Raw genomic sequence first — 16,728 nt, forward strand, 5'->3', positions numbered from 1 at the left:
CCCTGGCTTGCTGTTTGGTCAGAGTAATGATAGCAGACCAGGCAAGAGATGGCCAGGGCTCGAGCCAGGGCCACATCCTCTCCCATCACTCAGAGCCAGTGCCTATTTCTGCCCCTGATGTTGTTGCTGACGTTCTGGCACCTTTCTTCTTTACCACCCTCATCCCATCTCAACTCCTCCAAGACACAGAACCAGAGAATAACAACCTGGGAGGAAGCTATGATAGGTCGTGTTGACCAAGACCTTTTGTTGACAAATGGGCACACTGCCTCTCAGAGACACTCAACAGTAGCCAAGAGTCAGGCCACTGATGGGTGGCAGAGCTGAGCTCTCTCCGCAGACATTGCTTTGAGGGGCCTTGGGTCTTATATAGGGCTTCCCAGGTGATGCAGTGGTAAAGAAACTGCTTGCCAATTCAGGAGACTCCAGTTTGATCCCTGGGTTTGGAAGATCCCCTGGAGAAGGGAATGGCTACCCACTCCAGTATTCTTGCCTGGAGAAACCCATGTACAGAGGAGGCTGGCGGGCTACACAGTCTATGGGGTTGCGAAGAGTCGACATGACTGAGCTACTGAACACAGGTCTTATTCCCCCCATGATGTCTTTCCAGCTTCTATTCAGCTACCATGTTCCCAAATGCTTAAAGTATGATTGAGCTTATTCCACACAATTTAGCATTGGATAATACAGTGTTTTGAACAATTCGTTAATTGCTTTGGTTTCTGCTTCCAGGCTGTGAGCTCCTTGAGGACAGGGAATTATGTTTTGACTAATTTATTAGTTCCTGTTGACAGTGAAGTAATTCTGTGCATTTAGCCTCGAAACACTGGTATTACATGACAAGGTTTTTGTCCAGGATATCTGGGACCAGTGGAATCCACAGGCTTCTCAGGGCTCCACCCTTACTCCCTCCTCCTCTCACTTTTCATCCTGGGTGATCTCAGCCACACAGAAGGCTGTAACCACAATGGGGACCATCACTGACCTCCTCTCAGTGTCCAGAGTTATTTATCCAGCTGCCACCTGGACATCTCCAGGTAATCTGGAAGTCATTACCTTGCTCTCTCTAGTCCTGCTGCAGTCTCAGAAATTCACCCCCACCCCAACACCACCTGTTCCTGCCCTGGACTTGCCCTTTGGAAGGTTGACTGCATCAGAGACTTCCTGGTATTCCCAGTGCCTAGCCCTCAATCGGAGAAGGCAATGGCACCCCACTCCAGTACTCTTGCCTGGAAAATCCCATGGATGGAGGAGCCTGGTGGGCTGCAGTCCATGGGGTCACTAAGAGTCGGACACGACTGAGTGGCTTCACTTTCGCTTTTCACTTTCATACATTGGAGAAGGAAATGGCAGCCCACTCCAGTGTTCTTGCCTGGAGAATCTCAGAGACGGGTGAGCCTTGTGGGCTGCCATCTATGGGGTCGCACAGAGTCGGACACGACTGAAGCGACTTAGCAGCAGCAGCAGCAACCCTCAATAAATACAGACAAACTGAGGGGACAAGAGAGGTCCTGGTCTGTTCCTCAGCCCCTGGTCCTTGGCTGGGGACTTAGAGGAGGTGTCACCAGGCTAACTTGTCCCTGGGAGAAGAAGAAACAAAGCAGCCTTGCACAACCAGCAGAATACTAATAGCCTTTGAAAGGGCATTATTATTGATGCCAATAGACCATCTGTCCTTGAGATAAACCTAATAAAGAAAACAATGCACCCATTAGAAAGCACTTGTTCAGGCTTTCGATCAGGACTTTGATGTATGATAAAGATGCCTCCATGTTCCTCCAGGATTTCAGTTTCTCAGACTGACTGGCTTGTTGGAATCAGAACCTGCAGGTCTATTGGTCTGGAGGAGGCTGGAGTGACTATTGACATTTGCTGTTTGGGCAACTGCCTGCGTGTAAAATACACTGTTCTCCTTCAAAACCACTGCCATGAACCCTATCTACTGGTCCATCGACACCACCTTCTAGGACATCCTTCTAATACATTCTTCATCCTCCAAGAATGGAGGTGGATTTCAGAAACAGACAAAGGTCATCTGGACCCCAATCTGATGAGTTAGATGGATGAGAAAGCTAGGAAATACTACGTCTTGATCAAAAATTAAGAACCACTCTAAAATGAAGTTAAGAGGTTCTGATTCTACTTGTGCCTCTGAAGACAGTTCCAGGCATGGAGTTCTGGAAAGATCTATGGTTGATAGCCCTTCCTTGGACTGCTGCATTTTCCTGGGCCAACCCAGCCCCTCCCAGAATGCCCAGTGTCTGCCAGGGTGTTGTATTGAAGCAACTGCTGAGAATAAGCCATTTATACAGGGCCTGTCCTAGACACAGGCTCTTCTAGACACAGAAATCACTGAAACTGGCTTTTTGGGCTCTCTCAGTCTAACAGGAGGCTATTCTGATGGGTTTCCAACCCCGCTCATTTAACTCATTTTTAAAATAAAGAGTTGAACACCTAACACATCCCCAAGTACTGATCTAGGTGTTAGTGTGACACAGCAGGGACTAAGAGACAAAGTCCTGCCCCATGGGCCTGATAATCTAATGGAGCAAACCAGAGGATGAATGAGCAAATGAATTAGTAATTTAAAGTTGAACAGTGTTAAATACTACTGAGGAGCAGGAAGGGGCTAGCAAGCGACAGCTGGCAGCAGGGTTGTCAGAGATCTCCTTTCAGGCAGAGATTTGAATGACTCTCAGGAGCCCCCAGCTTAGGGGGGAGATGAGGGAGGAGCACTCCAGGCTCAGGGAATAAGAACAGACTCTCCGGAGCAAGAGTGTTCCTGGCACATAGCCGAGAAAGCCAGGATGCCAGAGTGGCTGCCAAGTGGCACAGGGTAGGGGAAAGGTGGGAGGAGGGAAGGTGGGAGAGGTTGGCGGGGACAGGCGAACCCCACTTTTGCCAGTTACAGCTCTGTGACCACACACAATTTTCTGAGCTTCAGTTTCCTCAACTGCAAAATACTCTTTGCCCTGCAGGGTGTCAGGAAGATTGAAAGATCATCACCTAGATAAAAAAACCACGTAGCACTGAGCTTGCACGTAACTACCATTTACTAAGTACCAACTATCATCATTACCATCAGCAGCAGCACGGCTGTCATGTTAACCTCAGCATCCGCTTCTGACTCACGCATGAAGGTGTAAAAATCGTCTCCTCCATCTTAGATAAATAATCCTGCCATTCAGTCAGCAGGAAACGCCGAGACTAAAAAGCTGAACTCAGTCTCTGTACAGACCCAGAGGGACAGCCAGTAGCCTTCTCTCTGCCTCTCCCAGAATCTCCAGGACTGCCTCTGGCCAGGTTTCAGCATGGGTCCCCTTCTCTCATCAGGCAATCCCTAGGTCACTGTCAGCCACCAGTTCAGACCACAAGGAGACAAAATTCGACACAACTCACAGACTTTGGTCCCATGTCTACATTTGGGCACAAACTTGTGTTTGAAGGAATCTGCTATTTTGCAAATGGTTGCCATCGCTATGCCCCATAAGATCCTAACTCTCCTGGCACTGCCCAATTGAAATGAAGGAAGGAGGCAGGGCACAATCTTTGAAAGAACGACATAGGCCCTGCATGTGTTCTCAGTCGTTCAGTCATGTCTGACCTTCTGCAGTACCAAGGACTATACCACACCAGGCTCCTCCGTCCATGGGATTTCCCAGGTAAGAATACTGGAATGAGTTGCTATTTCCTTCTCCAGGAGATCTCCCCACACAGGGATCAAACCCACATCTCCTGAGTCTCCTGCATTGGCAGGCAGATTATTTACCACGGAGCTACCTGGGACGTCGATTAGAACCAAATAGGTTTAAGATGACCACAAGTCGACTTCCACTGGATCTTGAGCCTCAGTACACACTCACTGTAACACACCAGCAAGCTAAATGACACATCTGCCAGAGCCAAGAGAGTTCCAAGGCCGACTATCAAAGACCAAAAAGTAGGCAGGGCCCCAGTTCCTGGAAATCTCTGCCTTTCCCCAAAATTACTGGACTAATCCTCCCACTCATTAGCCTGTGATATTACCCAGCCTATAAAAACTAACCACATCATTTTGGGAGACTGCTCTCACCTTCCCGAGATGGCCCATACTCTTGTCTGTGGAGTGGTTTTCTCTCTAAATAAATCCACTTCTTACCTATCACTTTGTCTCTCACTGAATTCTTTCTACAATGAGACATCAAAAACCTGAACCTCATTAAGACCTGAGACCAGGTGTGTGACTTCAGTTAAAAGACTGTGGATTCAAGTCCCAGTCTGAGTTACACAGTATCACAATCAAGGAAAATTCAAAGTTCTGCTTTTAGGTTCCCAGTAAAAGATGGCTGCCCTCTGAACAGGAAGAGAAGCCCACTGAGGCCCGGGAAGCACAGAACATACAGGAGGCCAGAGACTCCTCAGGGCTGCAGATTGCTCTGATGGGACTGGAGCCAGCATCACTGGTTGCCCTGGATCCTAAGGACACAGGTCCTATGTAGACAGTAAACTAAGCCTGAAAAAGCTTGGATATTAGACAAGCTCGAGGGCTAATTAAAATGTAAAATGTAGTCCGTGGGGCATAAACTCCTACAACCCCAGAGGGATCTACCATTTAGCGCACCAACCAAGCAAGGCAGCCATTTACTCAGGGGCTCCCCTGAGGACTGTGCGCACCACCTCACCTCCCAACATGCTCCATTTACCTCCCAGATGTGCTGAGCTGCTGGGGGCACATGGATGGCCCCTATTCATTACCATGGCCCTATGTAATGTGCCAAGGAACTGGGCACCTGGCTTGGGGCGGGCACTGCTTCTGAGAGCCCAGAGCTCTGAAAGGGCACAAAGCAATGAATTTCCTAAAGGGGCAGAAGACAAGAGTATGGGGGCAAAGAACACAATTAGCATATGGAAAGAATTAGAGTCTGGAAAACATGGTCATTGCTTCCCAAGGCAGTCTCAACAAAATTCTTCTGGAAGTTTGGATGGTGGAAAAATGCAAGAAATACTGTGCTGAGGTGAGAGTGAGAGAGATGAGCCCAAACATGATCTATCCAGACTGCCTGGAAGTGTCTGTGTCGACCAACAGTGGGTTGGGATAAAGCAGCCCTGCTGTCACCCTGCCAAACCCTGACCCTCAGGAGTTCAATGCACAGGCTCTGGAGTCAGTGAGACCCAGCCCTGTGACCATGGCACACCCCTAAACCTCCCTGAGCCTCAGTCTCCACCCCAGACACAGGGATACTCAGAGTATGGAACTACTTCACCAGATGGCTGTGAGGATTAAATGGAAAATGCATGTGAAGGACCTCAGCCTGATCCGAGATCCCCGTGAGTTGTGGCTATCAGCCACAGCCTTAAGCTTAGCCCCTCTGAGCTCCTGGCACTTTTCTTAGAAAGACTGCTCTCCCTCCATGATATGTATGATCTATGATTCTCTCCTGTCCCTCTAGTTGTCTGCACCTAAGCATCATCTTAACCCACTCCAGTGTTCTTGCCTGGAGAATCCCAGGGATGGGGGAGCCTGGTGGGCTGCCATCTATGGGGTCGCACAGAGTCGGACACGACTGAATCGACTTAGCAGCAGCAGCAGCAGCAAGCATCATCTTTGATGTGTGCACACTTGCATGTGTGTGCATGCATGCTTGTGGGTATATGCATGACTGTGGGTACTGTATGAAGTTGGGGACACTGACTATGGCCTAAGCAGGGCCTGTGTGCCCTCCCTTGGGTATATGCCCACCCATCAAAGGCCATAGGAACCCTGGTCAGCTCAGACCACTCCCAGCCAGTGAGTGCCCCGCACTGCTCAGAGACGCCATGGCTATGGGCCAAAGGAGGCATTCATAGAAGGCAAGGCCAGCCAGCCCAAGGTCCAGATGGTCTGCATCTCGGCATCTGGGCACATTTCACACTCTGGTCTCTGCCAGTGCACCAGGAGAAACACTGCAGGCTTGCGCCTCGGGAGGAGGCTCCTTGTCCACAGGACCCGGGTTGCTGTAACTTCCCCCAGGCAGCAGCATTTGGTACCAGGCCCTGCCTGGAGTGGGGTCCTCAGCCATTATGACAGCTGCTGCTGCTGTTGACACTGAAACAGTGACAAATTCATCCTTCTGACAAGATCCCTTTAAATAATTCAAAGGGAGCTGGGGATTAAGACACTGTTTCTCTCTGTCTCTGTTGAGATTTAAAACACCTCCAGCTGGGGTATTTAAAGAGCATATAATGGGCTACCCCTCTTGGGTCTCCCCTCCCCCTTTTCCTCCTCTTTCCCATTTCCCAAACTCACCCGTCCCCCCACCCCACCAGCCAGCCCTGTAACAAGGAGGCCCAGAAAACAAGAAAGAAAAAAAAGGAGGGAACCAGTGCTTGGCTGGTCACTATGGCAACAGCGGCAGGGTATTCAGCTGTCATTATCCCAGCGCCTCACACATGTGATTATCTTAAGCTGTCGATTGAATGCGGTCCTCACTGCTGCCCAACAAGGTCTTGTCGAACAAGGCAGGGGCGGGAGCTGCCGCCCCAGGCCCCACCAACCCGGTGCTGCTCTGCCCAGGCCTGCTCTCCATCATCGCTGAGGAGCAGTTACCCCTGAGAGAGACCAATGGCATTTCCCTTCAGCTTGGATGGATTTCCGCTCAGAACACAGAGCAGAGGCCAGGACCCTAGGTTACAGGCCAAGGAGATGGGCTGTCCATTCCATGGGTGCAGAGTTTTGAGAGTGGGTCAGGCTGGCCGTGGCCAGTGGGAAGCATCCTGGAAACAAGGGAGCAAGGCACGGGGGGAGGAAGAGACTGGCCTTCCTAGAGGAGCTCCTGGCGTCATGCCCATTCTCAGGGTGCAGGAAACTCAAATCTGGCCTTAGAAGGGGACACACTCCCCCCATCCTTCCCCCTCCCCAACGGTGGGAATGTGGCCACTGTGTGTGATCTACTTCAGAAACCATGGCTGCTGGAGCTTGGTTGGATAAGCCTGGGGAGGGCTTTGATCTCATGCCTTTGCCTCCTGGACTTTGCTTCTGATTGTTTCTGGGCTGAGGTTCCCAGGTCTAACCCACATTCTCTGAAAGACACAATCACTGGTCACCCCCCACCAGGCACCACCCCCGCCAGGCATCACTCCAGGTCTTTCATTGTTCCTTTCAAAACTGGGCTCCCAGAATAAGCCCATTTCTGCAGACGTGCTCAGGTGGGAACAGCATGGTGGGGCCACCATCACCTGTGACTTGCATCTGCCCTTCCTGTACCTGCATCGTGTAGTTGGTCCCCAGGAATAGGTAACCAGCCACTCACAAGACCCCACCTGAGCCACTGCCCACCTGGCTCACCGTGACTCGTTTGCACCTAAATGAAAGTTTGGACCTTTAACACTGACCATGACATTTTGAAGGCAGAGCTCTCACTCAGCAAGATAAGCCTGAATCTTGACTCCAAAGTCGTTCACGTTGGTTGTCCTCTGTGACACTGGGAAACATGTTGGGCACCTCTGTCTTCAGCAGGAAGAGAGGTGAGTGGGACAGTACATATAGAGAGGAGGGTGCGCCACAACTAGACCCCCCCTTCTATCAGCAGAAGAGCACCTTGAATGCAAGAGGAGCCGGTTCAGCCCAACTGACACGGCGTCACTGGATGGAAACCAGCTCACCTCTCTCCCTTCCCAGGAGTCCTCACTTCCTTAGCATTCACCAAGACCTGGGGGCAGCAGCTAAGCACACACTCCTTCATCATCCCTTGGAGCCACCCATCTCCAGGGACCACCTGCATCCTCCTCTAGCTTCCTGGCCGGGCCTCACCTGCCCTGGGAGTGGGGTCACACACTCAAGGCTCCCCCTGGACTTGCTACTACTCTGCCTCTAAAGCCCACACATTACACAGCACCTGTTCCACACCTCTCCAAACAGCTTGCTTTGAAAAGTGACCCATGGGTACTTAAGTGTATGTTTCACTGGCACTTGGCTTTCAAACCTACCCTTTCCCTTTGTAGAAAACAGAGATTTTACCTTTCCTTGCCCTCTGTTCCCTCGTTTCTTGATGATGTATGACTCGCCCTTCCTCACTCTCATTCAGGGGCAGAAGCACAAGAGTGAGCTCCACAGTCAGACAGGCCTGGGGTCAGTCTCAGCAAAACCCCTAAGCAGTTCCGTGACTTTGGATCCTTGCCCACAAGCTCAGTGTCTGCTCTGCAAATCTGGAAAATGGGAGAAACACTCCCTGGCATGCACGGTCCTGGTGAGAATTCGATGCGGTGGTACCACTGATGTCCAGTGCCCGGGACACAGCTGGTACTTCACTGACAGTAATTAGCAGTAGCAGTCGTTATCACTATTCTTAATACTAGCTCTGTGAGTAATAACCAGGTGCACCCTCCGATGGCATTCTCACGAGAGCCACAACCTAACAGAAATGCTGGAGAGTTGATCTTGCATCTCAGGCCTCCCAACCCCCATCAGTTCCCACCCTCGTCCCAGGCAAGTTAAGTCCCTCCGACAAGAATCACTGCACTAGTCAGGGCAAATGGTATTGACTGAGCCTTGGAGTCTACAAGGAAGCTAAACACAATTTATGCTGCCAACCACTCTGTAAATAAGATCTTACATTAGCCATGTGACAGAGGCAGAAGATAGACTCAGAAGTTAAAGAACTCAGAGGGAAATGGCAATAGACCCAGTACATCAGACTCCAAATCCTGGGCTTGTTCCTTGATGCTACCAGAAATACAGTGGGATTCAGGCCAAATGACTCTTTCACATTTGGCTGTACCTGGGGGTCAAGTCAAAGGTGTATCCCAGGGCTTCCCCGTTTCCGCACAGGTCAGGCACCTTCTTCCAGAGCCAGGCTAGAGTCCCCATCTGGCTGCTGCCAACCCTGAGCCTCCCTTCTCCACCTGTTTTACTCTGGCCCATCTTCTACAGGTCTCTTAACTCTGCTTCACCTTTCTTCTCATGCTTTGTCCTCTCCTGTAATAGATTTCTTCTTTCACCAAGGAGACCAGTGAGGAGCTGTGAGTCAGGGCTGTCAAGGCAATGAGACCCTGTGGACCCCGCTCAGCTCCATCAGGAGCCCTGTTTCCTTCCAGGGCCCTGAGGGCCACTCTGACCTTCACCAGGCAGTTGGTCCTCAGCCTCACATACCGGTGGGAGAAAGGTTCCCAGGGTTGGGACAAGGGGCATGGCAGGGGTCTGCCTTCCTGGAAAAGATTTTAGAGAAAAGACATCTGTCTGTCTGGACAAATGAGGGTTAAGCCTGCCTCTGAGAGGGGGAGGGGGAATGGGTGACCTCTGGGGTTCCCTCCTGGAGTCTATGGACAGAAATATCTCTCGCTCCACTGATGAATGAGTCTGTGAGCCATTTTCAAGAGCAAGAAAATAAATCTGTCAGATAGTCAGATTCTGGTGAACCACCACAACTCCCGGAGTTCTTTAACACAGCGAGTCAAGAAGCATCTCTCCCTTAATCCATCCCGCTCTCCACTCCTCCTCACATCCCTCCCTCCACACACCTACACACAGTCATACTGCATGCACTTCTGCTGCAGGAAAGGAGAACCCTTCCAGGGCTGGAGAGTGGGCTCTTTTCTAATACTCAGAAATGCATTGTCTCAGGAGACACACATGCTGACAAAGCAGAAAATGTTATCGGGAAGGGGCACCCGGGTGGGGAGCAGTAGGGTAAGGGAAACCAGGACAACTGCTCTGCCATGTGGCTCACAATCTCAGGTTTTATGGTGACAGGGTTAGTGTCCCGGTTGCCTCTGGCCAATCATCTTGCATGTGCCCATATTTGATGTGACTTGGGTCCTTCCTGGTGGCACTCACATCTCTCAGCCAAGATGGACTCCAGTGCAAAGGATTCTGGGAGGTTGTTGGACATATTATGGGTTGAGTCTCCTTCCTCCTTTGGGCCCCTTCCAAATTATCCCAGTTAGTTTTCAGTGGCAGCATCCTGTTCCTTATCGGGACCTCTTGTTGTAAGACAATTCATGCAAGTGGTTATCATCTTGCCTGACCAAGATGAGCAGTTTCGGTCAATGGTTCCTTAACATTTCTGCAACCAGTGCAATGATTAATATTCTACTCAATGTAATAATTCATATTCTACCCAATGACATTGCTCATCTGTAACACTCTAGTCACCTCTCTGTCAAAGGCACACACATGCCCACAAAAGAGAGCTCATGTAAAAACCCAGTGACAGCAACCACACATGATGAAGTCAGGCAGAAGAGTGCCCTTTCTGGCCCACCTTTCATCCCAGGGGATCCACCAGCCTTGGCCAACCCACCCCAGGGCTGTCACTCTTTCCAGAGCAGTGTCTGAACCCCATGGATCCCTGGGCCCATGGCTCTGTCCTGAGCCCCCAGCCTTTGTCTGTCACTGTCTCTGTCAAGCAGGTGATTTTAAACTTCCATTCCTAAAAGACATGTATTATATATTAAAAAAAAATGTTTTAAGTGCCTCGGGGTGTTTTGTTCCTCATCGCTTCATAAAAGTGACATTAATAGCCAGAGAAGAGCACTGCTGAGTGCAATTACAGAGGATGTTTCAGGTATGAAAGCTGTTTTGAGCCTGCTAATGTTTCCTAATTACAGGCCTTTTGGTAGCGAGAGAAAAAGATAAAGAGTGGGTGGGAGGCACAGGGTGGGAGCTCTGACTTATCTCAGGGGTTTACCTGAAGAGGGCAGGGGGCGGAGGGGAGGGAGCAGGGCAGTTGGAGGCCCACCTGCTGGGAGGCAGGGCCCCTCACAGTGGAGAAAGCAGTACTTACTCCTTGGTAACAGCTCAGGCAAAAGATAACCACTGTGTCCTAAACTGTGAGAAAATCTTTCAGACACTGAGCCTGAATTCGACGGACCTCCAGCAACTCCAAACTGGAAACTGCGTTGGAAGCCACTCTGGAGACACTGCAGCATTTCACTAGGAGAGAGGGTACAGCGTGGTTTTCAGCAGGCAAGCAGGCAGCAGGGGGTTAGATGGCACTCTCCAGCCACGTGATCAGAAGCAATTTAACAGCTGTTCAGTGCTTCAGTTTCCTCTTCTGTAAAATGGGGCTGTTGTGAGGACTGACGTACACCTGGCTGTAAAGCACATGGGGCCTTGCGATGTAGTATTCAATTTCCTCTTGCTGTGCACAGCACCTACTGACCCGGGGAGTTTCTCTTTCAGTATCCTATCATTTTGCCTTTTCATACTGTTCATGGGGTTCTCAAGGCAAGAATACTGGACTGGAAGAAACACAAACTGAAATCAAGATTGCCAGGAGAAATATCAATAACCTCAGATATGCAGATGACACCACCCTTATGGCAGAAAGTGAAGAGGAACTAAAAAGCCTCTTGATGAAAGTGAAAGTGGAGAGTGAAAAAGTTGGCTTAAAGCTCAACATTCAGAAAACGAAGATCATGGCATCCTGTCCCACCACTTCATGGGAAATAGATGGGGAAACAGTGGAAACAGTGTCAGACTTTATTTTCCTGGGCGCCAAAATCACTACAGATGGTGACTGCAGCCATGAAATTAAAAGACGCTTACTCCTTGGAAGGAAAGTTATGACCAACCTAGATAGCATATTCAAAAGCAGAGACATTACTTGGCCAACAAAGGTTCATCTAGTCAAGGCTATGGTTTTTCCTGTGGTCATGTATGGATGTGAGAGTTGGACTGTGAAGAAGGCTGAGCGTCAAAGAATTGATGCTTTTGAACTGTGGTGTTGGAGAAGACTCTTGAGAGTCCCTTGGACTGCAAGGAGATCCAACCAGTCCATTCTGAAGGAGATCAGCCCTGGGATTTCTTTGGAAGGAATGATGCTAAAGCTGAAACTCCAGTAGTTTGGGCACCTCATGCAAAGAGTTGACTCATTGGAAAAGACTCTGATGCTGGGAGGGATTGGGGACAGGAAGAGAAGGGGACGACAGAGGATGAGATGGCTGGATGGTATCACTGACTCGATGAGGATGAGATGGCTGGATGGTATCACTGACTCGATGGACGTGAGTCTGAGTGAACTCCGGGAGTCAGTGATGGACAGGGAGGCCTGGCGTGCTGCAATTCATGGAGTCGCAGAGTCGGACATGACTGAGCGACTGAATGGAACTGTGCCCAGCAACTATGCAGCTTTCTGGTACCCACACCCCAATTCCTCTGGAGAGGTACTCCCTCCAGCCCTTCAGCCCAAGGCTTCTGGTGGGCTCAGCCCAGCATAGGGTTGGAACACAGGCCCTGAGAGTACCACTCAGTACTTCCTGGATGCAGGGACTGGGTCAGGGCAGGTGTGGGAGCCAAACTGATATAGTCAGGCTCATTCAGAGCTAATTCCAGGGCTTCTGCTGGGGGATCCCAGAGGAGGTACTGGCTCTTCCCCAGGGGATGATGGATGAGATTGTAGGAGCTGGAGCCGCTGCAGACTTATGACCAAGAGGAAGCTCAGCAAGGAGCCAACACCAGGGGAGCAGAGAGAGGAGAAAGGTGGTGGGTGAGACACAGATTGATCTAAGGATTTGTACCCAGCCACACAGGAAGCCACATCAGCCCCTGGACCATTCATTCACATAAGCCAAGATACCTCCCTTAAGAATGACTTGTGTTTTTCTGTCCCTGGCCACCAGGAAACCCTGACTGATCCTGAAGTGTGGCTCCCAGCAATCAGTGACCAGTTCCAATGCTCCGAGTCCCAGGCAGGGGTACCAATCTGAAAAAGGATGCCCAACTCTGTTCCCCTCTGCTTGTCTGCCCCTGCAATGGCCGGAAATTCAAACACCATACAACTCCATTCACAAAATCATTTTGCCCAGAGCTAAATGTCTCCTGGATTTGCCTAATTTAGCTCAGGCTTTTCTGTCTTAATTAGCATGATTGAGTCATCAAAAGAAGAAGAGAGAAAATCCAGGCCTCCAGAGGGTGAGTACTATGCTAACACTTTCTGAGTGTTTACCCAGGAAAACTTTTTGTCGACATGGCTGCCCACATGCAAATAGCCGAGGAGCCCTGGCAATATTCTGCAAAAGTAAAAGGCCTTGCTTTGATTTCCAACAAGCAAGCTGAATAAGCCTCACTATCAGAGGGACCCAGCTTGCCTTCCTTATCCATCACAGCCAGTGTGTGAAAGAAGCTGGACCTTCTGGAGAGCATCCTGGTCTTCTCCGTCATGCTTATCGCAGGAGAGGTAGCTCTATCTGTATCACTGATTAAATTTCTTTAAAAGATACTGACAATCAATTGGGTATTGGAAGGTCTACAAAAAACATTTTATTGGGCTACAATAAACCTAAACTGAGCATCTCCTCAGTTCAGAATCCTGGGTTGAAGATGCAGGAAGTATCATGAATGCGCTGCTCCTTCCCCCTTTTATGTGGCCGACAAACATTTACTGAAGCCTGGCCCCTGCTGGCCCGGGGACAGAGATGAAGCCACTCCTGTCTCTGCCCAGTGGGAGGAAGCACACATTAACGCAGGTTTAGCTCACAGAGTGATGGTCAGTTAGGAGTTGGCAGCAAGCCTTCTGCTTTAGGAAAAGGGGCCCTACCGTGGAGTCCTGGTGGGAAGGGGCACCCTGGAGGGCTCCCCGAGGGGAGGGAAATGGAACTGACACTTGAGGAACAGACAGGGATGCAAGGGGGAGCGGGAAAAAGGAAAAGAGGGGAGAGGGCCAGGCAGCATCTAGGAACAGTGGTTGTTGTTCAGCCACTCAGTCTTGTCTGACTCTTTGTGATCCCACTGACTATAGCTCGCCAGGCTCCTCTGTCCATGGGATTTCCCAGACAAGAATACTGGAGTGACTTGCCATTTCCTTCTCCAGGGCATCTTCCCAACCCAGGGCTCAAATCTACATCTCCTACATTAGCAGGCAGATTCTTTACCACTGAGCCACCCGGGGAAACCCCTCTAGGAATGGGGACGGCTGCTAAGGTGGGCCACGAAACCATGAGAACTAGCACTTACTGAGCCCTGTGGCAGCTGAGCACCGCCCTGAGTGTTGACCACAGGACCTCTCAGAGCACCCTCCTGCCCAGAGCTTCACATCAACATGTGAAGGTCAGGACCCTTTTGGAGCAGGATGGTAAAGAAGGGTTAGGGAGAGGTAAGTGAAGGCAGCCCAAGGGAGGAGGGTGGAATTCACAGGGTCACAGGTAAGGGTCCTGGGATGCCCTCTGATGGGAGCTCAGCCCCTCATCCTCCCAGCATCTGTTACTTCATAAATATATTTGTTATTTTCTCCCTCTACTCACCAGGTGGCCTCTGATATGGGTTAAACCTAAAGGCTTTAATTTAAAGCTGCAATTAGATTATAAAGCAACATTTTGCCATTTGAGCAGAAATACTTTCTGGTTTTGACATGCAATATTATAATCTATTTTCCAGAGATATAACTGAAAACAATTTGCAGGCTATGTGTGGGTGGGCAGTCCAAACCCTTCCTGCATCTGGCAGTCCTTGAGTACAAAGGTGAAGATATCCAGGGAAACCATAAAAGGAAGTCTCCTGGCCTCTATCTGGGGAGCCTACCTCACAGGCCATGCACCATGGATAGGGTTCATTGCAATGCCAGCTGGGCCCCCTGGTGGAATCATGGTACCCCTTCTGGATCAGGCCTACCAGTTCCCTGGAGACCCCCAGGCTACCAGAACAATGCCCACCCACACATCAACATCTTCCTCACGCATGGTATCCTGACTGCAGGGGCCATCTGAGGGACAATTTTTTCTCTTTCTGGGTTGCTGGGGCGGGGCTCATCTCCTCCCCTACTGGATCCCAGGAAAATGCAGACCATTCACCCAGCCTCCTGGCTTCTCAAATCCCGGACCCTGGCCCCACTCCCCAGACCCCTTTATCACCCAGAAGTACTCTGTGCATCTTAAAGTTAAGCCCTGATTCAAGGCCATGGCCTCCAGTGCTCCTCCAGTCTCCTTGAGAGCCCCAGCTAGGCCTCTGCACTTTGTCACAATCGCCCTGGCTTCACTCTTCTTCTTTGTGGGGCAATGTCACGCTACAAGATGCTGACCCCCTCCCGCCAACGTCCTCAGCTCCTGACCCTCCAGGCCCACCATTCTTGCACAAGTAAGGATGACCCCACTGCCACACCGCCTCCAGGTGCCCCTGACTGGGGCTGTCACACACACAGCCTGGACCTCAACTAGGTCCTTACTGCAGCCACATTCGTCCCAAAGAGTCCAGACTCGCCCAACTCACCAGCAGCGGCCGTTAGCTCACACCTTTGCCTCCCTCCTAAAACCTGCTACTTAAGACTCCCCACCTCCACTCTCCCAACCGCCCCTCCAACCTCAGAGAGAAGAAGGGAAATTAAGAGACTTCTTATCTTAGGGCTTCTATACCAATCCTGAGTCCTCCCATCTCTCTGTCCTGCCATTTCAACAACAAAGGCATCCCGTTCCCTGAGAGGTGCCTGCCTCCACAGCCTCCCTTCCCTCTGCCTCCCTTCCCTCTGCCTCCCGTGCTCTGCATTCCCTCCTCTCACGGGCTGCCTCATCGCCTCACCTCCCATTGACCCTTCCATGTCTTGCTTTCTGGCTTCTGACCCTGATCCCTTCTGAAACCATCAGCATGTGGCACCAACAGGGTCCTTGTAACCAAGCCCAGTGCACCATCCAATGCCCAGCAGCACCTGCCACCTTTGCCCCCTTCCTCCTTGACCCCTGCTCCCTGGGCTTCTGTAAGAAGACCACCTCTTGGTTTTCTCCTGCCTCTCACTCCTTCTCATCCCCTTCCAGGGATCTCTTAACTTGGAATATTTCCCAAAAGGACCACCTGCCTTGGGAAGGAGTTCAGAAGTTTAAAGAAGACAGGTGGTATGCACAAAAATCAAGGAGAAAATGAACCAAAAGTCATATCAATGACTTAAGTCACTGGAGAAAACATGCAAAGCTTCCACTAACAATGTAACTTGTAGAACAGGGGCAAGTCCTTAATGTCTGGGCCGCTTGAAGAGCTGCTGCATCATCAGCTTTCACGAGGTCCCCCGTGGGAGTAGGAGTTGTTTCCTGGGGGCCTGCAGTGTTCCCAGCAGGATTTGGACTTGTCAGTGTGGGCAAGATTGGCCCCTGCTCCTGGCCACACTTTGGGAAACACAGTTCACCCCAGACCTTGCCCTGCTACCACAAGGCCCCACACCTGCACCCAGAAGGGAGAACCCGGGGAGAAAGCGCAGGCGAGGCCTGTCTGCCTTGGGACCTGAATCCAATGTCCCTAAGACATAAGCAGGAGTCTTAAGACCAGCTGTGACTCACACCCTGGGTTGCAGAGTGGCCTGAGGCTGCAGGCTGGAGGTGACCAAAGGCAGGGAGGAGAGAGAAGGTGTAGGGTTAATGAGAAGATCCAGCTAACCCTGCCCCTGCCTCACCCCCTCGCGGGGATGAAGAGTCTATGCACTCCTCCTGTCCCATCCTTTCGTGATTAAGCCTCACAGAGAGCCAGCCACTCGAGCCTGAGATGTGAATCCCATCCCACCTCCTCCCTCTGCCTTTCCCCACCCCAATGTCTTCACTCACTGCCAAATGCTACCAAGGCCTCCTGCTTAGCTTTGCTCCAACTGTCCTGAGTATCCCATTTTAATCTGATGCTTCTGACCCATCCAAGACAGCTGAAAGAGCCTTCTGTCAACTGTTCCCCACAGTCGTGTCAGCAAGTGTGACAAGATCCATCCTTTACCTATAGGAGAAAGCCACATGGCTAACTCAGCAGGTCAGTCCCAGTTCCCCATGCTGTGCACTGCCCAATCCACAGCCCAGCCCCACCTCAGCACT

General features: G+C 50.8%; 1 protein-coding gene across 1 annotated transcript in view; it reads right to left on the reverse strand.

Annotated features, from left to right (window-relative positions):
• The window catches only part of EPHB1 (EPH receptor B1), a 462,138-nt gene that overhangs the window by 305,057 nt on the left and 140,353 nt on the right, over positions 1 to 16,728 (reverse strand). The window lies entirely within an intron of this gene.

The sequence above is a fragment of the Bos mutus genome, chromosome 1, assembly GCF_027580195.1.
Source record: "Bos mutus isolate GX-2022 chromosome 1, NWIPB_WYAK_1.1, whole genome shotgun sequence".
Classification (NCBI taxonomy): Eukaryota; Metazoa; Chordata; class Mammalia; order Artiodactyla; family Bovidae; genus Bos; species Bos mutus.